The sequence below is a fragment of the Microcebus murinus genome, chromosome 21 (genome assembly GCF_040939455.1).
Source record: "Microcebus murinus isolate Inina chromosome 21, M.murinus_Inina_mat1.0, whole genome shotgun sequence".
In the NCBI taxonomy this organism is placed as follows: Eukaryota; Metazoa; Chordata; class Mammalia; order Primates; family Cheirogaleidae; genus Microcebus; species Microcebus murinus.
In genome coordinates this window covers 29,310,100-29,334,828 of record NC_134124.1, presented here as the reverse complement: position 1 = coordinate 29,334,828, position 24,729 = coordinate 29,310,100, and the positions used below count along the sequence as shown (strand labels likewise).

Sequence of the window (24,729 nt, the reverse complement as noted above, 5' to 3'; positions counted from 1 at the left end):
ATGTGGCTAACCCAAGCAGATGGTATCAGAAGCAACTATATTTGGTTACTTATGATCACAGATTGGCATAGGAAAATATCCAAAAAAATCCCCATGCTTTTGCTGAGAGATGGTAGATGAATAGAAGAGGATCCTAGACCTAAAAATGCCTCTCAGTTTGCATGATATATGTGAGACAGATCCTGGAGGCCAGTTGTGAACTTGGATGTCCCCATAGATGCTAATGGGAATAGTGCACTAGCCTGGGTAATGACAGCTCAGATAGCTGTGTGGCCTAGTGGAGCACTACATAAAATTATTTAAACTTAGACACGACCTGTGGAGAGGAAGGATTACCCGTTGAATCTTTGAGACAATTATGATTTGATGAAGTTTACTCTCAATTATCTGAGTGTAAATTTGCCACTCTAGTATAGGCAGTTTCAGTTCTGGTAATGAGAGTGTAATTTTTTTTGGACAAATTATCTTACAAATAAGAACTATAAACTCACTGAGAGTAATCCAAAGAAGGCTGAAACTAGGGACTGACTCGTGAATGAAGCAAATCATATGAGATCCACCTGCATGGATTTATACACCCAAGGGAGGGCAATCCTCGGATGAGGCTCAAGGCTGCTAAAACTCAAACGGAAAACTCAACAGTTTTATGGCTTCAGTATCAAAGAAAGAAGCTTGGGGTTACCAGAAAGACTAGAACTAGGAAAAGATGAAATCTCAAAAGGACAACTTCTCAGAAGAGGGAACTCCCAATCTGAGTTTAAACTCCTATTGAATACTTAACTGACTCCTGAATTGTGAATATATGAATAAGGGATATTCTAGAAAGTTCCTAGCAAGCAAAAAACTAAAAGGCTAAGAAATGTGACCAAGGATTTCAGCTGCTGTTCCCACAGGGGAGGCAGAGATTGGAAACCACTGAGTTATAATGTCTGGAGAAACACAGTGGGATTTTCCATTAAAACCACAGAAGGGCCAGACACTTTAACAATGAAGACACATATTGTTTGCATGTTAAAAAATAAATATATACTCTGCAGAGTAAACATGAGAAAGCTGCCATAGCTATGTTGTATAAGATATTCAAAAACAGAGATAATGAAAATCATTTCACAATGACAAAAAAGGTAAACTCACTAAGGAAATAGCAATCATAAATACTTAAGCAGTAATAGCAAATTTTCAAAATACATGAAGCAAAACCAGATATTAATATAATTAAAAGTAGAAACAGACAAATCCATGATCTAGTTGTAGATTCTAACACTCTTCTCTCAATCTAAATAAATGTTAAAGCAGGCCGGGCGCGGTGGCTCACGCCTGTAATCCTAGCTCTTGGGAGGCCGAGGCGGGCGGATTGCTCAAAGTCAGGAGTTCAAAACCAGCCTGAGCAAGAGCGAGACCCCGTCTCTACTATAAATAGAAAGAAATTAATTGGCCAACTGATATATATAGAAAAAATTAGCCGGGCATGGTGGCGCATGCCTGTAGTCCCAGCTACTCGGGAGGCTGAGGCAGAAGGATTGCTCGAGCCCAGGAGTTTGAGGTTGCTGTGAGCTAGGCTGACGCCACGGCACTCACTCTAGCCTGGACAACAAAGCGAGACTCTGTCTCAAAAAAAAATAAAAATAAAAATAAAAATAAATAAATAAATAAATAAATGTTAAAGCAAATAGGTAGAACTCAATAAGGACACAGAAAATGTAAACAACCTTAAGAAGTACTTGGAACGAGTTATCATTTATAGAACCTTATATCCAACAACTTCAGAAAACAGAATCTTTTTGAGTGCACATGGAAATGTATCACACCATAAGCCAAGTATCAATTTTAAAAGTTGAAACCTACAACCATAACTGAATTAATTTAGAAATCAGTAAAGTCAAGGTATCTAGAAAATTATCCCCAAATTTGAAAATTTATCAACACAATTAAAACAAATCACAAAAATATTACAAGAAAATATTTCAAAGTGAATTAAATTTAAAAATATACCAAGATTGGTGGGATGTAGCTAAAGTGTTGCTTAGAGGGGAATTTATAGCTTTAATTCTTATAATTGTTTTTTTTTTTTTTTTTTTTTTTTTTTGAGACAGAGTCTCGCTTTGTTGCCCAGGCTAGAGTGAGTGCCGTGGCGTCAGCCTAGCTCACAGCAACCTCAAACTCCTGGGCTCGAGTGATCCTTCTGCCTCAGCCTCCCGAGTAGCTGGGACTACAGGCATGCGCCACCATGCCCGGCTAATTTTTTTTTATATATATATATCAGTTGGCCAATTAATTTCTTTCTATTTATAGTAGAGACGGGGTCTCGCTCTTGCTCAGGCTGGTTTTGAACTCCTGACCTTGAGCAATCCGCCCGCCTCGGCCTCCCAAGAGCTAGGATTACAGGCGTGAGCCACAGCGCCCGGCCCTTATAATTGTTTTTAAAAAGTTTTAAAATCCATTAACTAAGTTTTCCTCTTAATAATAAAAAAGGAAAAATTAAATCCAAATAAGTGGAAAGAGAAGCAATATGTCTATTTCTTTTACATGTTCTTTACCAGCCTTTATACCAGTTGATATCTAACATTTAAAATGAAAAGGAAAGCAAAAATAAATTCCTATATCTCCAAAAATAGCATAAAGGAAGAATAAGTTTTATTTAAAAAGAAATAACCAGAAAAATGTCAGAGCTATATTGTTCATTATAATCAAAGGCATCATATGTTTACATTTTCCTTTTTGGTAAAATTAATAAAATTTATGTGTTTGCCTAAAAAATATAATACAGTATTGTTAGAATCAGGCCCATTTTCTATCAGGAGTGCTATCAGACTGATATCAAATATTTCATTGTGCAAATACCTTTTTTCATAATTGCATTTAATAATAATGAAGCAGAATCACATATGCTTTTAATTCAAAATAAAACAATTTAAATTTGACAATATTGATACCCTTGTCTTCTGGGAAATTGCAAGACTGGGTTATATATTTTCCTGCTCAGTGGGCATTTCCAAATTCTGCCTTATAACCCTGTACTTTACCAGAAATATCACACACTTCTTTGATATGAGAGATATATGTCACCGTTTCAAATTAGGTGTGAAATGCAAGGAAAAATGCCAAGATTATTAAAAATTCTTATTCCCCATTTTGCACTCAAGAAAACACTAGTTAGTAATAGAAATAAAATATTCTCCATGATTTTATTTCATATTGCTCTGGGTGACTAAAGCATTTTCACCCTACTTTGTCATATTTTTGCATTAATAGCCTAACAAGTTCTAAAGATTTGAGTTCTAAAGAAACTCAAAAGCCTATAGGGTCACATAGGTAACATAAATAAGTAATGGAGTCTGGGTGCAAATAATAGAGAATGGTGGTGACAATAGTGACATGGATAGCACACACTTTCTGGAGGGACAGCAGCCAACTAGCTTAGCACTGTGCTTCCAGAACTTCTGCATTATAATAAGAGACAGAGTATCCAGATTTTTATGCAAAATCTTTAATTTTTAAACTAAACATTCAAAAGTTTTAGATAGTATGCAAGCTAAAGAGAACTCATCTTCTGACTCAAAGTTATCAGTGGAATATAATTTTATAACCTGTAAAATAAAAGTATATTTCTTAATTTATCTCACAGTACATTAAGTGAGGAATTTCTAATACTTTTGTTTTTAACAACAAAAACAACAACAAAAGACATAGAGACCCAAAGTTTAATTACACAACTAATGAGTAGGTCTTATACTCAAATCTTCTGATTCCCAAAACAGTTCCCTTTTCTCTAAATCATCAAACTAGGCAGCTAATCATCCAAAAATGGTGCCCAGTATAAAGCAAGTTCAGGTTAGCAAATACAGAAAACAAAATTAGTCCCCTTTGTCTTTGGGCTCCATCTGCCTGTGGTTTTTTAGTGTCATTATTTTTTCTACTTATTCATTCTGTTCCAAACTATGGTTCAGAAAACAAATGGTGAACCAAGTTGCACTAACAGATAAGGCACTTAATGATTATCAGACATAATCTGCATTATAAAATGGAATACCAAAGAAAAGTAAATAGTTAACTAAACTGAGTTATATAATATTTAATTTAGGAATTTTATCTACAGGCCAGGTCAGAAGCTGGAGTTGACAGAAAGATTTATAGAATCACCAAAAGTTATGAATGCTGTACTTGTTTGGTGGCTGCCATTGATTACATGATACATTGATACTGGGATTGAGTTATGCTTGAGGAATTTGAGATAGATTTTAAGTTTCTAAAGGTATTCGGCTATTTCCTTTGGTAGAACCTTTAAAGCAAAAAGAAAATAGAGACAATTGCAGAGAATTTTACAAAATGATTCATTCATGTGTCAATTTCAAAGCATCATGATATACTAACCTTAACAATTAACATATTAGTAACTCACTTTTTCCTAGTTGTTCTAATTTATGGGGTTCTCAGAAAATTTGGAGAGATGCAATATGATGGGAGAAATCAGTGCTTAGGAAAGTTCGCTACTAACAACTGCTACTATAAAAATATGTAATTCTGCATTTACTTACTAACTGGGAATTTTAGTTTATGATTTTTGGGAAATTTCAGTGAAATTCAAAATAGCTGTTAGGACCATTCTATTTTGTTTCCTCTTCTCCTTATTCGTAACTATGTATGGATTACTAGATTGTTAAGAGTCCTTTTTTCAGTAAATATGCCAATGCAACTAACCATTTGGGTATTATATTTGTCCAGTGAAGGACATCTGTGCTTCTCTGGAATACAATAAACAGACTTAAATCTGTCAAATAATCTCTCTTTTCAAGGGCTTTTACCAAGAAGTATCGCAAGGTTGAAATATGTCTTGAAATAATTGGTAAAACCTCAAATCATCAAGTCCAGGTGTATTCTCACCAGTATTTCTCCGTTTATACAGATGCAATCCAAAATAATGTGACTGGGATCTCCTAGCATTGCTGCATTGCTTAGAAGTAAGAATAAGAGACATCAACATCACAACGGAGAAACATATACACTTACCTAGACCATATATATTTGTATACTCGTCCTATTTGTGCTTAAGCAAAACTAATAAATATAATCAAGCAGAAGACTGGGAAGGGTATGGCAGTAGTTCACGTCTGAAGGGAATGATGCAATATGTCAATATCTCTATTTTCAGTAATTTAATCACCTACACAAGTCATAATTGCTGCATTAATTATTTTATGAAGCTGAGATTCTTGGCTTGATGAAAATATACAGCCACCAAGGACAAGCATTCTTTTCTTCTACCTTGGGGATTTAAAAAAAAACCAAAAAAGCCTTTATACCAAGTAGAAATGTAATTCAGGCCAACAACCTCAGAAGCAATCATTTGTTTATAATAAAAAAAAAATGTCAACACAAAGGAGGTATAATACTCTTCTGTAGCTCTTTGAAATTCTCAACCTTAGCAGTGATTAGACCCATCAAAGTAGAAACAAAATAAGAAAGTAAGTAATATTTTCTAAAAGGAAACCACCTTCCCAAGGAGTTAACCACAAAGTCTCTTATGTAGCAGTGAATGATGGGTCATGTTATTTCTCTTTGATTTGTCAACTTCTAATTCAAATGTTAAAAGTCAACTCTTTTCAATAATTTTTTTTTCAAAATTTAATGCAAGTCAGCCCAAATTATTGCGAATCAATTAGAAAACGCATATCAGATACCTATATTGCCTGATAACTTTTCTAGGTAATAAGAAATTGTAGACATAAAAAATGTGTTTCTTCCTTTAAGTAGTTTGTGATCTATTAATAGTGGAAAGACAAGAAGCAACAGACAGCACAGGAGAAAACATAACATAAGAGTAACAGCTGAGTTCAAACGGTGCCAGAAGTTTATTGCATGGGATGTGCCAATTACCAAAACAAATTGATGGACTGCATTACTATTCACTGTTCTAACATCTATTTGTTTTTGTACTCTACACTTTGGCACTGGCTATAGCATTACTGGGAGAAAAGATCTAGCTGAAGGCATTTATGTGAACAGTAGATTAACTGGATTGCCTGGGAAATGAAGGCAAGTAGATTTTCTTCTAAATTTTTTTTCATGGATTATTGTTTAAATTGTGAAGAAAGGCTTCCTTCCTTCTACATGATGTTGAAAATATTTCATGAATGATTTCATTGACTTTTCTTCCTAAGAACAGTTTACCAAAAATATATAATATAAGAATTCTGAAAAAATCACACATTAAAACTACCAAGCAGAAGACTAGGTGGGGGCGGAGCAAGATGGCGGACGAATAACACCGCCAGACAGAGGGTCTCTGCAGAAAAGACCGATTCTAGCAGAAACTAGAGAAAAGAAGCAAGAAGACGAGCATACAGCGGACAAGGGCCGGAAGGAGGGGTACCTGAGACCCCGGGAGACTCCACGGGAGGAGGCTGCGGAGGAGAACTGGAGGCTGAGACCACCGGAGCAGCCTGGAGACCAGCGGCAAGGGTAGGTGGATTTGCTATTTCCCCTCCCCTGCATTCGGGACTGCTGGTGGGCTCCCCAGCGGGTGGAGAGACCTGCGGACATCAGCCCAGAGACTGCCGCCGCCTGCCAACGGTGAGCCTGTAACAGACGTGGCACCAGGTTCCCAACTTCCTCCGGGCACCTCCGTGTGCACGGAGAGCCGCGCGGCAGGCGCCATATTGCCTCCTCCCCCCCTCCGCCGACCCTACCCGCGGCTGCCCAGAGAGACAATACAGCCACCAGCCGGAGGCACCTCCAGGGAACGGGACCTTCCCGTTTGGGACCCCGCCCGCCCTCCCAGGTGCTGCTGGCACCTTGTTCCCAGGAAAACGGTGCCGACTCAGAGGCTGAGAGACATAGACCCAGCTTGGGCTCCCTGTGGGTGAATTAGGACCGGAAACCCTCTCCCTGGTGGGAATACAGTTTGAACTCTGGGACCCAGAGGTCGGACCTGCAGACCAGATCCCCTGCACCCAGGGCTAGCATTGCCCGGGGCACAGAAGGATTATACGTGAACAGCCTACTGAGGTCTGTGTGGCTCCAGGGGTGGATCGGCGTCCTAGAGGTCTGTGTGCCTCCAGGGGCGGATCTGCGGAACGTCCCAGAAGGAGGCCGTGCGCCCAACCCAGGTGGCGTTCCTGTGCAGGGAACCTCCCCGCCGGCATCACAGTCCGGGGAGGCCTGGTGGCTTGTGGTCTGGCCTGCTGGCAGAGGCTCAGGAGTAGCTGCGGAGTTGGGGAGGGTGGAAAGAAGCGAGGCCTGCTGCAGACTGTGGGTCTCAGACAGCCCCACCCCCACACCCAGACTTTCTGGCTGAGCGGGACCATCCCAGCCCCGCCCTGACAGCAGAGAACAGAACTTTGACCCCTGCTAACGGCCTGAGGGCAGGCTTACCCAACCCAGCTCCGCCCAGAACGAGAGCTGATAACAGGACTCAAAATCAACACCATAGCCTGTTCCTCCAAGCAAACGCCACCTACTGACAGGGACAGCATCTTGCACAGCCTTTCCACGGCACCCACTGACTCAATATACAGGGAGTGGTCCAATTTCACCCACAGGCACCACCTAACGCCTCAGAAACTAAACAAGGTGTGTGAATACCCAAACAATAACCTAAGGAAAGAAACAACAACTGATCGACATGGGAAGAAATCAGCGAAAGAACTCAGGAAATATGAAGAACCAAACGGAAAACACACCCCCAAGGAGGAGCACCAGCCCCCTAGAAACGGACACCGACCAAAATCAGGCAACCAATATGACAGAAAAGGAATTTCGTATGTGGATCATAAGAACACTCACCCAGCTGCAACAACAACTCAATAACCAACACCAAGAAAACACAAAAAACCTCCAAGAAATGGAACAAAGGTTCAACAAAGAGATTGACACAGTGAAGAAAACTTTAACCGAAGTCCTGGAGATGAAGAACCAACTCAGAGAACTACAAAATACTGTGGAAAGTCTCAAGAACAGGGTGGATCAAGCAGAAGAAAGAATCTCAGAGCTTGAAGATAACACCTTCCAATTAAATAAATCAGTCACAGAAATACAGCAGAGAAACAAGAGAAAAGATCAAAGTCTACAAGAGCTGTGGGATTATGTGAAAAAACCTAACGTGAGGGTCATAGGTTTAGCCGAAGGGGAGGAAGACAGCACTCAAGGGCTGGACAAGCTTTTTGAAGATATAATAGAGGAAAATTTCCCAGGTCTTGCTCAAAATCTCGATATACAAGTTCAAGAAGCCCAGAGGACCCCTGGGAGATTCAATGCAAACAGGAAGACGTCACGTCATGCAGTCATCAGACTGACCAAAGTATCAACTAAAGAGGCCCTTCTAAGAGCTGTAAGACAAAAGAAGCAAGTGACATACAAGGGAAAGCCAATTCGAATAACATCAGACTTCTCTAATGAGACTTTACAAGCAAGGAGAGACTGGGGCCCCATTCTCACTCTTTTGAAACAAAACAATGCCCAGCCTAGAATATTATTCCCTGCAAAACTAAGCTTCATATATGAAGGAGAAATAAAAACATTCGCAGACAAGCAAAGGCTCAGAGAATTCACCAAGACAAGACCAGCCCTACAAGAAGTACTTAAAACAGCGTTATGCACGGAACATCATAATAATAATCCACGGATATAAAAACAACCAAAACCCAAAGATATTAAAGGCCAGATATTACAATGGCTCAAGACACAAATCATAGCAACAACATCCAACCCAACAGAATGATCAGTAATCTACCTTACCTATCAGTTCTCTCAATAAATGTGAATGGCTTAAACTCTCCACTCAAGAGACATAGGCTGGCTGAATGGATAAGAAAATACAGGCCAAGTATATGCTGTCTTCAGGAAACACATTTAACCTGCAAGGATGCACATAGACTAAAAATAAAAGGGTGGAGATCAATATTCCAAGCAAACAGAAGCCAAAAGAAGGCTGGTGTGGCAGTTCTAATTTCAGACGATTTAGTTTTTAAACCAACAAAAGTAGTAAAAGACAAAGAGGGTCATTATATAATGGTGAAGGGCACAGTCCAACAAGAAGAGATAACAATTTTAAATATATATGCACCCAACTTAGGTGCACCCAGATTCATAAAGCAAACCTTACTGGAGCTAAGCAAATGGATTAATAGCAACTCCATAATCGCCGGGGATTTCAACACCCCACTGACGGCACGAGACAGATCCTCCAAACAGAAAATTAATAAAGAAATAATGGACTTAAACAAAACTCTAGAACAATTGGGTCTGACAGACATCTACAGAACATTCTACCCAAAATCCACTGAATATACGTTCTTCTCATCAGCTCACGGGACATTCTCTAAGATTGACCATATCCTAGGACACAAAGAAAATCTCAAGAAATTTAAAAAAATAGAAATCATACCATGTACCTTCTCAGATCACAGTGGAATAAAACTAGAAATCAACCCTAACAGAAACTCACATTTCTACACAAAAACGTGGAAATTAAACAACCTCCTACTAAATGATTACTTCGTAAATGAAGAAATCAAGACGGAAATAAAAAACTTCTATGAAGAAAACGACAATGGAGAGACAAGTTATCAACTCCTCTGGGACACAGCTAAAGCAGTTCTGAGAGGAAAGTTTATCTCCATAAATGCCTATAACCAAAAGGCAAGAAGATCACAAATAGACAATCTAATGAAACGACTCAAAGAGCTGGAAAAAGAAGAACAGACCAACCCCAAACCCAGCAGAAGAAGTGAAATCAACAAGATCAAATCAGAACTAAACGAAATTGAAAACAGGAAAGCTATTCAGGAGATTAATAAAACAAAAAGTTGGTTCTTTGAAAAAATAAACAAGATTGACACGCCGTTGGCTAAGCTAACGAAAAGCAGAAAAGAGAAATCTCTAATAAGCTCCATCAGGAATAAAAAAGGAGATATCACAACTGATCCCAAAGAGATACAAGATACAATTTATGAATACTACAAAAATCTTTATGCACACAAACTGGAAAATGTGGAGGAAATGGACAAATTTCTAGAAACACACAGCCTCCCTAGGCTCAACCAGGAAGAAATAGATTCCCTGAACAGACCAATCTCAACAGCTGAAATAGAAACAGCAATTAAAAATCTCCCTAAAAAGAAAAGTCCCGGTCCAGATGGCTTCACACCTGAATTTTACCATACTTACAAAGAAGAACTAGTACCTATCTTGCAGAAACTATTCCACAACATCGAGAAGAACGGAAACCTCCCCGACACCTTTTATGAAGCGAATATTACCCTGATACCAAAACCAGGAAAGGATGCAACAAAAAAAGAAAACTACAGACCAATATCCCTAATGAATATAGATGCAAAAATTTTCAACAAAATCTTAGCTAACCGAATACAGACACTTATCAAAAAAATAATCCACCACGACCAAGTGGGCTTCATCCCAGGGATGCAGGGATGGTTCAACATACGTAAATCTATAAATGCAATTCACCACATAAACAGAAGCAAAAACAAAGATCACATGATCCTTTCAATAGATGCAGAAAAAGCTTTTGACAAAATTCAACACCCTTTCATGATACGAACACTTAAGAAAATAGGCATAGAAGGGACATACCTAAAAATGATACAAGCCATATATGACAGACCCATAGCCAACATCATACTGAATGGGGAAAGATTGAAATCATTCCCACTTAGAACTGGAACCAGACAAGGCTGCCCACTATCTCCACTTCTGTTCAACATAGTGCTGGAAGTCTTGGCTACAGCAATCAGACAAGAAAATGGAATCAAAGGTATCCAAATAGGGGCAGAAGAGATCAAACTTTCACTGTTTGCTGATGATATGATATTGTATCTAGAAAACCCCAAGGATTCAACCAAGAAACTCCTGGAACTGATCAATGAATTTAGTAAAGTCTCAGGATACAAAATTAATACACAGAAATCAGAGGCATTCATATACGCCAACAACAATCTAATTGAGAACCAAATCAAAGACTCAATTCCCTTCACAATAGCAACAAAGAAATTAAAGTACCTAGGAATATATTTAACCAAAGAGGTAAAAGACCTCTACAGGGAGAACTATGAAACACTGAGGAAGGAAATAGCAGAGGATGTAAACAGATGGAAATCCATACCATGCTCGTGGATCGGCAGACTCAATATCATCAAAATGTCTATACTACCCAAACTGATCTACAGATTCAATGCAATACCTATTAAAATCCCATCAGCATTCTTCACAGATATAGAAAAAATAATTTTACGCTTCGTATGGAACCAAAGAAGACCCCGAATATCAAGAGCAATTCTAGGCAACAAAAACAAAATGGGAGGCATTAATATGCCAGATATCAAACTATACTACAAAGCTGTAGTAATTAAAACAATATGGTATTGGCACAAAAACAGGAATATTGACCAGTGGAACAGATGTGAGAATCCTGATATAAAACCATCCTCATATAGCCATCTCATCTTTGACAAAGCAGACAAAAACATACGCTGGGGAAAAGAATCCCTCTTCAATAAATGGTGCTGGGAAAACTGGATAGCCACCTGTAGAAGGCTAAAACAGGACCCACACCTTTCACCTCTCACAAAAACCAACTCACGCTGGATAACAGACTTAAACCTAAGATATGAAACTATTAGAACTCTAGAGGAAAAAGTTGGAAACACTCTCCTAGACATCGGCCTGGGCAAAGAGTTTATGAAGAAGTCCCCAAAGGCAATCACAGCAGCAACAAAAATAAATAAATGGGACATGATCAAACTACAAAGCTTCTGCACAGCCAAAGAAATAGTCATGAAAGTAAACAGACAGCCTACAGAATGGGAGAAAATTTTTGCATCCTATGCATCCGATAAGGGACTGATAACTAGAATATACTTAGAACTCACGAAAATTAGGAAGAAAAAATCAAATAACCCCATTAAAAAGTGGGCAAAGGACTTGAACAGAAATTTTTCTAAAGAAGACAGAAGAATGGCCAACAAACATATGAAGAAATGCTCAACATCTCTAATCATCAGGGAAATGCAAATCAAAACCACAATGAGATATCACTTAACCCCAGTGAGAATGGCCTTTATCAAAAAATCTCCAAACAATAAATGCTGGCGTGGTTGCGGAGAGAGAGGAACACTCCTACACTGCTGGTGGGACTGCAAACTAGTTCAACCTCTGTGGAAAGCAATATGGAGATACCTTAAAGCGATACAAGTGAATCTACCATTTGATCCAGCAATCCCATTGCTGGGCATCTACCCAAATGATCCAGTGACACTCTACAAAAAAGACACCTGCACTCGAATGTTTATAGCAGCACAATTCATAATTGCAAGGCTGTGGAAACAGCCCAAGTGCCCATCAATCAAAGAATGGATTAATAAAATGTGGTATATGTCCACCATGGAGTACTATTCAGCTCTAAGAAACAATGGTGATATAGCACACCTTATATTTTCCTGGTTAGAGCTGGAACCCATACTACTAAGTGAAGTATCCCAAGAATGGAAAAACAAGCACCAGATATATTCTCCAGCAAACTGGTATTAACTGAGTAGCACCTAAGTAGACACATAGGTGCTACAGTAATAGGGTATTGGGCAGGTGGGAGGGGGGAGGGGGGCGGGTATATACATACATAGTGAGTGAGATGTGCACCATCTGGGGGATGGTCATGATGGAGACTCAGACTTTTGGGGGGAGGGGGGGAATGGGCATTTATTGAAACCTTAAAATCTGTACCCCCATAATATGCCAAAATAAAAAAAAAAAAAAAAAAAAAAAAAAAAAAAAAAAAACTACCAAGCATAGGGGGAAACGGGGTTGGACAGAACTTTTAAAACATAATCAGACAAGTAACAAAAATAATAAAATTTATTTAAAATATCACACTTTAAACAAGGATATGTTAAATTTCTAAAATGTAAAGAAACGTTATTACAAATAAAATAATTTACTTTAAAAATAAAAAGATACAGGCAATTTGATAAAAAGAGATGTAGGGAAATGTTGAAGCTGCTAATTATGGAGACAAGGTGAAAATGCACAAATACTGAGGGAAAGCACTTCTAAGACAAAGTGTATGACCAAACTGAGTGAAGGGGAACTATAGATATTGTGGATAGTATTCAATTCCTCTGCTTGCTTCCTTCAGCTTTTCCTAGTATACTTTGCATTCAGCTGCTGCTACTTGATGGTGAAAATCAATAGCTTGATGGAAAAATTGTGACTTCCACATTAATATGACAGCATTCCCCTATTTACCAATCATTTATGAGTAATTTACATTACAAAAACACATTGTAGCAGAACAACTTCAATTGCTTAAAAAAATTACATCATTGATTACCTTTGGATTATCAAAGGGATATTTTTGATTTATCTAATGACATTAAGATATTAATATTCACAAAAAATTGTCCTAATAGGATTTTAAAAACTAAGAATGAATGTATCAAAATAAATACGTAGGCACACCATGGTAAATGTTAACAATAAGACATAAACAAAATAAAACTTTTAGACTCCTAAACATAATATTCTCTTTCTGGCTTCAGTTTCTTTGTTCATAATGCCTTCCCTTTGCCAGACTAAAAACTTTTTTATTGTATATTACTATAGTTTGAATGTAGGCCCCAAAGTTTCATATGTCAGAAACTTAACTGCCATTTTAATAGTATTAAGAGTAGATGTGATTAGGTCATGAGAGCTCTGCCTTCATGAATGCATTAATACTGTTCTTGGGGAAGCAGGTTATCATTGGAGTGGGCTTCTGATAAATTCAGCCCCTTCCTCTCACTGTGTCTCATGCAGGTAGTTCATCACGATGTAATGCCTACTGCCATAGAATAACTCACATCAGATGTTAGTGCCATGCTCTTGGACTTCCCAGCTTCCAGAACTGTGAGCCAAATAAACTTTTCTTTATAAATTACCCAGTCTGTGATATTCTGTTACAGCAGCAGAAAAAGGATTAAGACATACATATTTAAGGTGTATAACTTGATGATTTGACATACATATACACCTGTAAAAACCATGAAGAATTTCCTCCTCTTGCTTAAGTAATCAAGCTTACCTTGATTACTCATAGGATGACTACTAAGTTTGGGGGGCCAAAATGTCTACAACAGAATTTAACATTGTAATGGCTAGAATTCTATGGCAACAGCAAAGGGTTTTCTCATCAGACTAATCCTATGGTAGAATTTGTGGCATTGCTTCTAAAAGTTTAGATTTAAACTTAGTTCTTTTTTTTCCAGAAATTCTTTGAGAGACACAGACTTATTTTAATAATCCAAGTAATCAGCCAGAGTGCACTTCTGTTGCTTGCAACTAAGAGATTTAAATAAGGATATGAGTAGAGATTTTTATTGGTGGTATAGTTGTTTTAACAGTGGAAATTTATTTTATAGACATTAATTCATAGCATTTAAATAATTTAACCAAAACACACTATCCATTTCTTATTTAGTTTCCAGAACATATAAAAATTTAAGAGAATGCAAATTAACTGAATGGCTTACATACGGTAGTCATTTCAGCATAATCTCAGTAATTAATTTTAATGGAAAATATGAAAAACAAAGATTAATTCACTACTTTGAACAGTCTTCCAATAAAGGTAATGAAAAAAATGGGGGTAAAGAAAACAATGCTCTTTCTACCTGAAATGTCCTTTCTGTCCTTATTTATTTACTTTAACTCACTCACCTTTCCAGATGTAGCTCAGGTATTATTAACTCTGGATACCTTCTTAAGAACTATTAAAACAGAGTTAAAAAATATTCTTTCTTGTATCTCTCTTACTCTATACACATCTATACTAAAAACTACTTGTCTTGGAAATTGCTAATTTAGACACTTAACTAAACTATTAGCTTCCAAAGATCATGATTTATTAATCCTTATATCTTAGTATTTCTCAGAGTTCCTGGAACAGTGTAGCAGCTTAATATATTTTTCTAAAAAATTGAATGACTAAATGAATGAATGAAAGAAATCAATATTTTGAAAGCAATAATTAAAAACCAGAAAATCAAATGGACATTGGAATACAAGTGCAAGTTAAATTGAATTCAATTGTGAAAATAAAAAATAAATATCATGTGAGAGTTTGTACATACTGAAATACTCTGATGGCAAAACTAGGGTAGTTCAGAAAAAGAAAAGTTCTGCAACAGAGAGTAGAGCCAACAGTTTCAAATAGAAAGTGCAAGGAGAATTGCCAAAGATGTTAAGATGTGGGAAAAGTGAGTGGAAACTATTCATGAGACTTCAAACTAGCCTGTCCTACATTTTTCAAGTAATGGCCTTGTTGAGAGACTTGTACATTTATGAGAACTGGAAGGAAAACAATGTCGCTATTTCAATCACTTTATTTAACAGATTGAGGAGTCAGAGGGCAGGGAATTTAACTGACTTCTATATTACTATGCTATATTATAGGGGTAGGGAAACCAAGCAGGAAATCCCAGTTAGAATTTCAATAACCAGAGCTTGCACAAAGCACAAACAATTCTTTTGAAGCTATTCTCTGCAATTGTGCTTTTGTTGTTGTTGGGGTTTTTGTTTTTGTTATTGGTCCTGGCTGCAGTCCTAGGGGGCAATAATTGCTGTGGGGAACTTGCACCAGAACTCAGATTTACCATATTACCAGTCTAGTAATCCAATTTAGTATTGTGGTTAGCATACTAGCTTTAAAGTGGTATCAACTTGTGTTAGATTTCTGTCATCACAGCCTACAGCTATGTGGCCAAAAAAAAAATTACTCTCTAAATAAGGGGTCCTCAAACTTTCTAAACAGGGGGCCAGTTCACTGTCCCTCAGACCATTGGAGGGCCATTGGAGAGTGCGGTGCACATTCCACACATGTGCAATGTGGGCTGGGGATGAGTGGCTGCTAAGCAGGACAGGCAGCAACAGCAAAAAAACCCAGTGGGCCGGATAAATGTCCTCGGTGAGCCGCATGTGGCCTACAGGCCATAGTTTGAGGACACCTGCTCTAAATATTAACTTTGTAGTCTGTAAAATGCGAGTAATAAGAATGCTCAATTCGTAATGTTTTGAGTAGTAAATGGGAGTTTTCTGCCATGGTAACTCTTGCTCTCTGTTTATTTTCCACCTACCTTCTTGCCCTTGCTGTTAGATGGCTACTTTCACGGAATATTTTATTACATGGTATTCTTTATAAATCTTTGTTGAATCATCTTCTTCACAAATCCCTGGCCCTATTAGATTGATGATCACTCTAACTTCAAACTTTATCTCCTACAAAGTCTCAGCTAATCTTCATGAAATATGTTAAGAAAAGGTATTTCCTGAGACCCCATTGTGTCCCTTCCCAGGCAGGGGCTGGTCAGGAGAGAACTTCTTTGTGCAAATTTGTAAAAGACTCCATTCTCTAGGCCAACAGAGCCCCAGGTGTAGGAGAAGGGTGGGCTAGAATGCTGCCCACTGTTACCTACAACTAGTCAGTATCAGTCCTGGATCCAAAACCTGTGAGGCTAAATACATTTCAGAAGTCAAAAATTTTTAGATCATAGGAAGGTAATTTGGTACACATATGCATATACTTTATAACATATTGGTGGAGTCAGGGATAGTATGTCATAATCAAATATTAATATTTCTGGAGCAAATATAAGAATAGTCACATAATAAAGGATAAATGAAAACTATAAATAGCCTCTTCAGATCTAGATTTGCTTCCAAATGTGAGTTCAGGTTGGGTTAAGTTCTACCTGAACACAAAGATATAAATCTCCTCTAATTAATCTATTATTATTCTTAATCTTATTCCTTAAGGATAAGACTTGTAATATAGTCACCTTTGTATTCCCTCTAGCACATATCAGTGAATCTTCACTTAGGTAGATGCTCAATACATTTGTTAAATTAAATATACACACACATAAACACATATATCATGATGAATAATATATTAAAAACAAAAGAAGGAAGACGACTAAATATTAATTATCACAAACTAGCAAATAAGTCAAAATATTTGTATTTCTTTTCTCCCCTTGGCTGCCATATCCCTGGGAAGTACGTAGGTAGCTTAGTAAATAAAATCTGCATTCATTACCTTTTTTCCCCTATTAGAAACACACATGCGAGGAGCAGAAGCTAGTGCTTATTTGTTTTGCTTCATTATCCTAATAAAGATGATAAGACTTTCACGAATTTGTCACTGAATCACAGACACTGAAGCATTATATTCAGTTTTATTTTTCCTTTCTTAATGTTTGTATCTATGCATATAAATAAGAACAAAGAATGATTATTTTAGGCAAACTAAACTAAATCTGGTTAACCCAAACTCAATTTACATATGTTGATACTTAACTTTTATTACATAAAGTATGCTTTATATAAGAAATAGATACCACTGCACTAGAACTGATATTTTATGTGTGGGAGGGAGAATTCTGTTTTAATATCCATGAATTGCATAAATCTACACACCTTTTTCTCCACAAAGATATCAAAATGCACCTTCCTGCTAGTCTTTGAAGATGAACAATTACTATAAAGAAGTGCAACTATTTTCAGGAGTAGATAGAAACTTTTGCATGGTGATAAAAATCAGAAGCTCCTAGTATCTAGGTAACAGTAAACCTTATAAAACCATTGTTATTTATTTGGATGATATACAAATAGAGATACATAGCCTTAAAGCTCAACTCCCGTACCCACTTCTTAATAGAGGATTCTCTTATTCCAAAAGAGTTTTGACTTTAGGGGCAGTTAGTAGTAAAAATGAATACGTATGAATAATTAATATATGCATATATTCCTCTGATAAAATTATTCTGAAGAGCAAATTGGAATGATATCAACCACTAATTAAGCACAATTTAAGAAAATTTCCTGAAATTCCTTTTTGTATCAATTGTCCTAGCTTTTTTACTATGTAGCATCTAAACAATTTATCAATCATAAATTGTTTAGTACAAAAGATCACTGATTAATAAAGCTTGCCATAGTCTGAGTGCCTCTGAAAGTGGACTTAGATGACACTTTGGGTTCTGCTAGCTTGTCTGAGAAGTGGTCACAGCAGCCAGAGGGAGAGAGGGACAGGGAAAACCATTGGAGTAGACACTGAGGTAGGTGCCCTTGTGGACAAATGGTGCCCAATCCCACTGAAAACATTCTCAAATACAAGAGATTATACAAACATTCTACCTAAGAATGGAAGGCTGGGTCATTTCTCTGCTAATTTTTTTATTCCCTTGGTTGAAGAGAGTCCTTAGGGCATCATGTTTGTTCTACATTTACACTTAGGTCGATCAAGAGACAGAAGAGAATTCTGCCATGTAGGTCAAGACTATTGTTTATTTAAATGAATGGACTTCATAATCTGTTAATAGTTTCTTCTAGATCATGCACCTTCCTGTAGCCACAAATGATCCGGTTGGGCTCACACAGCCTGTCCACTAAAGAATGTCTGTTGCCACACCCCACTCACAACACAAGATGGAGGTAAAAAGAGCTTTTACCTTTTGAGGTAAAAAGAGCTCACCAGCAGAGGACTGAGTGTCCAATAAGGGCAAGAAAGATCAATTACTAAATATTAAGTAGAAAATGAAAAATGAATTTGCTTGATAAGCAGTTCTACTGATGTCTGGGAAGGAAAAGACAGACAGCCCTAATCTATAGAGCGGGAGCCCTATGAGGGGGAACCGTTGAATAGTTTAAAGGCCATGAGTGTCATGATTAGATTTTCATTTCAGAAACAACACTTGGCTTAGCTTCAGAAGAATGTACTAGAAACAAGGGAGTGAGGCTGAAGAAGGGAGATGAAAGAATAGGCTAGCGTGGAAATACATGCAGGAAGGCTAAAGAGCAGATGCAGGCAGTGGGAGCAGAATGGAAAGGAAGGGGAAGATTTTGGGACTACGGGAAAATTTGGTGACTGACTGAATGTTAGGAATAAGAGAAAAATAGCCCTCTCAGATACTTCCTGTGTTTGGCTTGCATGGCACAGTAAATGGTAAAGTGGCAAAGCAGACATTCAAATCCATCTCTTCAGATTTCCAGCCTGGTACACATTCTATTAAAGCAAGCCTTATTGCCCAATTCTCAAAACAAAAGAAAGGCATAGGATTTCTTCTTTCAAAATTGCTTATTTGCTTTATGTTTTTCCCTGCCTATTTAAAAAAAAAAATCTAAAGGAGACTCATAGGTAGCTTTGTTCTAATTGCTCTAGTTCACTTGATATTTGGATGAAGTAATATGCTTGAATTTATTTTCATATAATGGATTAACTTGTCTAGCTAGCCAATAAATGCAGCACTGGGACTCTGTATATTTCTCCCAGTATTATATTATAGCAACTGACAATAATAACAGTAATAATTATTCAATTTCAAGATGGAGAAGTACCTTTGACCTCCATTTGATGCCCCTGGTCTATCTAAGTCTGATTCAGCATTGATTTCTTTCCCAAGGAAGTTGCTATAATCATGTTATGGCTGATTTATCACAATACGCTTGCTGGCTAGTGATTTCTCATCATAAACTTCCTTCTCTCATTTTTTTTCCTCCACTAAAAGACATATTGAAATGTTCTGCTTTTTTCAAAGCCAAGATAATTCTCCAAGTGTTTTTCCATATTTATCTCGGTGGGTGGTGTAAAGTGACCTATCGTCTTCAAGAATCATCCTAATTACACTATGTTGGCAGGGCAAAAATTAAAAGTAAATAAAATAAATAAAGCTTTCTATAGGAAATCCAAATTAGATTGCAAATATGGTAATAAGGAAAGAATATATGCTCAGAAATCACTAGATTTAGGTTCTAGATTTTTCCACTAAGTATATTTGTGATTGGAGTAAGTCACTTAATCTTTTTGAATTTCAGTGTCTTTGCTTATAAATTATGTCTAGTGGAACCCATCCTGCATTCAAAAATTTCATACCTAATAATTTTAAGTATATCCAAAACTATAATGGATAAATCATTACCATAACTTAGTATAGGGTTCAATGTTAGTACATCAGTAAGGACTTATTTATCATTCATGAAGGGTAAAGAAGTCACTGCTGGTAGACTTTAAACTGGTATTCTGGGAGGAATGCAAAAAACTTCTAAAATTATAAAGGAAAAATCTTCTAAAATTATCTAGTACCAAATTCTTCACTTTATAGATGACAAAATTGAAGATCAGAGAGATCAAGTCATGTGACCAAGCTTAACACAGTTTATCCATCTCCCCTTCAGGGGACTTCAGGTCAAGCCTTTTAATTCCTAATCTAAACCCTTACCATTCCTCATCCAAATAATTAGCAGTTTTGGAAAGATGGCCATTAACAAGAAAATTAATCATGATAGGTCAGATAATGCTGCACAAACAACCCTCAAATCTTACTGGTTTAGCATAACATTTTTTTCTTCTTCATTCATGCATTGCATCTGCTGTTCGTTCCCAGGAGTTCTGTTCTGGATCGTTGTCACTCTTGACCCCAGGCTTACAAAATAGCCCAAATCTAGATTTTTGCCAGTCACAATGAAGAAAAGTGATAGAAAAAAAAGCAAAGTACAGTGTGGTTCATAAATTTCCTCCTTCAAGGGACAAGTCACTTTTTGTTCTGTTTCATTGGCCTAACAAGTCACATGGCTACACCTAACTCCAAAGGATATAGGAAAGTTAAGTTCTACCACATGTCCAGAGAATGTGACATATTCAAATAAATATAAGAAATAATACCATAGAATGTTTAGCAGGTAGAAAAGAGAAAGAACATAAAATATTTAAGTATGTAGAGAATTCAGGCAATGTTCTTCTGAGTCAGATTTATAATGTCCAATTCTCTTAAAGTTTGTCTCAGAATCTCTACATGAATCAAACCTTTAGAGAAAATAAAATATGAAGTTCCAAAAATTTAGCGGAGTCAATGTGTAAAGTAGATTTCCTATACCAGTTGCTTGCTGGTTAGATTCAGTCAGGAGATGGGTTATTTGGCCCACATAATATGTGTTACTGATAGTTTTAATGGAGATTTCACATACAAAATTTGCTTTTTTGGCTTTCCTTGAAAAATCGTAAGATCTAATTGGACCTGACAATCATTCCTCTGCAGCAAAAGTCAGTTGGACTCTCTAGTATTACCTGTGATTAGGATCACGAGCTTTCTACTTTGTCACAGTCCTTACAACTTGCTTTTTTACATCTGGATTGTGCTGCCTATTTAGTATGTGACCTGTTGCTACCTGTGTGCCAAAACATACTGTCCCTTTTGGGGGGATGAAAGCTAGCTTTCTTTGCACTTAGACTATATGACTTAATCCTTTCCAGTGAGGTTCACATCACTGCCATGATGTGGCACTTCCTTTAAAATATTTATTTTACACGCAAGAAAACTTTAAAATGCTAATTAACTTAGTCAAAATCATATATCTTTTGAATGGTGGATCTGAGATTTGAACTCAGATAAATCCTCTTCAAAATTCACTGCCATGATGTGAACCATTTCTTGACCTGGGCCATGCACATCTTCAAATTTGTGCAGGCATTTGTGCTCACAATAAACCATTTAGGCAACTCTTGGTTCTATATTTCTTGAAAACTTTTAGGAACCAAATCATTACAACTTCCTTTAGCTGGGCAGTATGGAAGGAGTGATAAATTCTAGACAGAGAGAAAAACAAAAGAAACCTAAAAAAGATATGGGGATACACACCTGGGTGGTTTGGAAATGACTAGTTGAATAAGTTTGGCTGCAGTTTAGAAGAAGAGTAGAAGAAAATTTAAACTAGACAGTGGAGAAAGAATTAGTGAATTTTGGGAAAATAAAAATTATGTAATCTTTCATTTGTTTTGGGGGCCATTACATTTAAAATGACTGTAAATTGTAAGTAGGTAAGTCTGGATAAAGTAGAACACTTAGGAAATACTACAGGTTTACAATTGAGAGAAAGTAACAGCCACCATTTACTGAGTACTTTGTAACTCCTGGGTCCTAGACAAATCCCTTTGTAGGCATTATCTCAATAAAATATTTATTTTACATGCAAGAAAACTTTAAAATGCTAATTAACTTAGTCAAAATCATATGCCTTTTGAATGGTGGATCTGAGATTTGAACTCACATAAATCCTCTTCAAAATTCACACTAATTAACTACTACATTTTATCGTATAATACAGTCTGAACCTAGGTAGTAGTGATAAAGGAGCAGACATCTGGAGATAAGAAGTAGCAATAGAGTTTACAATTAATTTAAACTTTATTGAGATACTACTAAACACAAAACATGAGGCTTGAAATGTAAAACATTGTTATTGATTACCAAAAAATTTATAGTCTAGTGGCAGTAACTCTGAGCCAGAGTCAATGGAGACAATGATCAGGCCATAAAAACATTACTATGTCTCCTTCCACAAAGGGAATTGTGGTGACTGGTCTTCAAAGATGGCCCCTGATGAACTGCTAGTATCTATGTTTTGTTAAATGCCCTCACACATTGAATTTGGATTGGCCTGGGCATGGGGTTAACCAACAGAATATGGCAGAATGGAAGCCTTGCTTGCACTTTCCTAGCCTTTAAGATGACTAGCAACTTCTGTTTCTTTCCCCTTGGAAAGCTTACTTTAGGGAGTGCTGAGCTACCCTATAAGAAGTTTGGCTGCACTTCTGGAGATTCTACATGGAAAGAATACATGGAGAGACCACACAGAAAAGCCATGTTGAGAGAAGATGCCCTCGGACTGCAATGTGATGCAGAGAGGCCCAACCTTCCTAGAATCTCAGTCAACCCTCTTTATGAATTTGGCCTCATCCACCACTTAACTACAACTGAGCTGATCCCTAACAACCCACAGGAATGACAGGTAAAAAATGGTGGTTGTGGTGGTTGTTTTAAGCCTTTAGGATTTGGGGAAATTTGTTACACAGCAAAAGATAACTGAAAGAGGAGTATTAAATCTGATATATCGGAAAAGGGCAAAAGTCACTTCCTTGAACTACAAGAACAACATGGCTAAAATAGCAACAAAAACAACAACAATAATACAAATAATAATAGCAGGCACATTTTATTCAAGCCTTTGATTGCAACACAATGTTATGATTTCATTGTGTGTTACTCTGAATTCAGATATAAGAAAAATATATCATGTAGCACTTGAAACAAGAATATCATATCCTTCCTATTATAGCATCATACATTGGCTCCTAATCCAATGCACTGAGCCCATAAGGAGGGTTAAAAATTGTTTCCCCAAACCAATGCTATAAAAAACTCCCCTGATTTATGCATTTCATCTACTCTAATTATCATCATAGTTAGAAATGGCATCCCTTCACGTATAACGAAATAGTCTGTTCAGACAGCTGTCCAGTTTCTTCAAATTCTAGTCATCCATCATATAAATCGGTACAGAATGGCATGTGTTATTAACCCATTGCTTAAATGCTACCTGGTTTTGTGACTTCAAACTATAATTGCTGGTCAGAGGACATTACTACTTTGGGCTCTATTTTGCTGCCTAAAATAAGTGAGCCATATGTGGACAGAAGGCTTCAATTCATTCTGTTGCCAACCATTCATGAGATGCAAGTGAGTTGTGAGAGGCAATTTCTGCCACAGAGTTAACATGTAATAAATACCTGTGGAATGAACACATGAGCTCCATGAATCCACAGAATATTCATTTTGAGAAAACAAATGAAGGGTTAATTATTAGTCCTAGGTAAATGAAGATTTGACTTGGGCAAGAATGTATTGTTCCAAAGGAAAAAGAATCTGACTGTATAAGAACATGGAGTTAGAAGCAATGGTGCATGATAGAGTCATAAACTTTCTATAAGTAAATTATCAAGTGGGCAAAGGCCAACAAAATATGTGAGAATTATGAGAGTCTCTTCCTTATACATGAACAACTCTTGTTATTACTACAGGATTCTGGGCCTAGAAAGGGCTATGCCTGTACATACACATAATTTATGGGTAGAAATTGGCATTATTACTGCTGTGAAATTTGGAAGGTCACTGTTGAATAAAAAGGCTGTGAAAGTTTACTTTTTTCTCCAATATTTAATATAAAAATAACATACTTTTTTGTCAACAAAGGCATACATAGCCACATACACAGAGAAAAATATCTATAAAATAAAAGTGAAATGGTTCTTTTATTTGTTCCCACTCACATTTCCACTACCCAGAGACAACAAATGTTAACAGGTATATAACTTCCCACACATATTTATAAACCCATTAAAGCATACATATATATATACACACACACAGACATTTAAAAAATGTGGGGTTATATGATATATTTTGCTTTGCACCTTGTGTTTTATAGTGACCAGTAATCTATAATCGACCTTCATCACTGTCAGTGCATACAGAGCTACTTCACTTTTTAGATAGTTTGTTGTTATTCCAAAGACTGGGTGAAACAATTTATTTAATGCTTTATCTATTGATGGACATTTATGTAACGTCAAACTCTTATGTGAATATTTTTGTGGCAAGATAATAACATTAATAATATTTATCATTGCGATAGTTGACACTGTCACATACTTGCTATGCACTAGGCACTATGCTAAATGTTTTATGTGACTAAATGTGCACATAAAGCAGCAGCATAATACTTCCTTTTGAGGAAAAGGATGATAATTGCCCTTTTCAGCTGGAGAATTAGAGGCTAAGAAAGGTAACACACTTTGCCCATGTGACACAACTAGTCTCAACAGAGCCATAATTTGAACCCACATTTATC

The 24,729-nt window shown here is 36.9% G+C and overlaps 1 long non-coding RNA gene across 1 annotated transcript in view; it reads right to left on the bottom strand.

Moving 5' to 3' along the window:
- The window catches only part of LOC109729976 (uncharacterized), a 1,977,473-nt gene that overhangs the window by 498,672 nt on the left and 1,454,072 nt on the right, over nt 1-24,729 (bottom strand). The gene's annotated exons all lie outside the window — the stretch shown is intronic.